Source organism: Cynocephalus volans, chromosome 5, assembly GCF_027409185.1.
Source record: "Cynocephalus volans isolate mCynVol1 chromosome 5, mCynVol1.pri, whole genome shotgun sequence".
Lineage (NCBI taxonomy): Eukaryota > Metazoa > Chordata > Mammalia > Dermoptera > Cynocephalidae > Cynocephalus > Cynocephalus volans.
In genome coordinates this window covers 94,317,460-94,318,951 of record NC_084464.1, presented here as the reverse complement: position 1 = coordinate 94,318,951, position 1,492 = coordinate 94,317,460, and positions in this window count along the sequence as shown.

Below are 1,492 nucleotides of genomic sequence, written 5' to 3'. Positions count from 1 at the left end.
CTGGGTTTGGTTCCTGAAAAATAACTACCACTGCCATAAAAACCCAAGAAAAATCAAAACCCACTAGTATAATAAAAATGGCATTCATGAAGAGAAAACAAGCAAACAAAAACGCTATCTACAACCTAAGGAACCAACAAACACAGAAACCAAACAGTAAATCAGAAAGCAAGGAACAAAAGACACCTAAGACAACCAAACAACCAATAAAATGCTAGGAATAAATCAACACCTTTCAATAACAACTCTTAATGTAAAAGGCTTAAATTCCCCAATCAAAAGACACAGACTGGCTGACTGGATCAAAAAGGAGGACCCAACTATATGCTGCCTACAAGAGACCCACCTCACCCATAAAGATTCACATAGACTAAGAGTGAAAGGATGGAAAAAGATTTACCAGGCAAACAGAAAAGAAAAATGAGCTGGAGTAGCTATTCTTATATCTGACAAAATAGACTTTAAACTAAAAACCATAAAAAGAGACAATGAGGGACACTACTTAATGATAAAAGGACTGATCTATCAAGAAGACATAACAATCATAAATATGTATGCACCCAATGTTGGAGCAGCCAGATTTATAAAACAAACTCTATTAGACCTAAAGAAGGAAATAGACACTAATACCATAATAGCAGGGGACCTGAACACCCCACTGTCAATATTAGACAGATCATCTAGGCAAAGAATCAGTAGAGAAACAAAGATCTAAACAATACTCTAGACCAATTGGAATTGGCAGATATCTACAGAACATTCCATCCAACAACCTCAGAATATTCATTCTTCTCATCAGCACATGGATCATTCTCCAGGATAGATCACATATTAGGTCACAAATCAAGTCTCAATAAATTCAAAAAAATTGGTATTATCCCATGTATTTTCTCAGACCACAATGGATTAAAACTAGAAATTAATAACAAACAAAACTCTGGAAACTACACAAACACATGGAAATTAAACAGCATTCTACTTAATGACATATGGGTCCAAGAAGAAATCAAGCAGGAAATCAAAAAATTTATTGAAACTAATGAAAACAATGATACACATACCAAAACCTGTGGGATACTGCAAAAGCACTGTTAAGGGGGAAATTTATTGCATTAAATGCTCACTTCAGAAGAATGGAAAGATGGCAAGTGAACAACCTAACACTTCACCTTAAAGAACTAGAAAAACAAGAACAATCCAAATCTAAAGTTAGCAGACGGAAAGAAATCATTAACATCAGAGCAGAACTGAATGAAATGGAAACAAAAAAAGCAATTCAAAAGATCAATGAATCCAAAAGTTGGTTTTTTGAAAAGTTAAATAAAATTGACAAACCGTTAGCATGGCTAACAAAAAAAAAGAAGAGAGAAGACTCAAAAAACAAAAATTAGAAATGAAAAAGGCAATATTACAACCGATTCATCTGAAATACAAGGAATCATTCGAGACTACTATAAACAACTATACGCCAACAAGTTTGAAAATCTGGAGG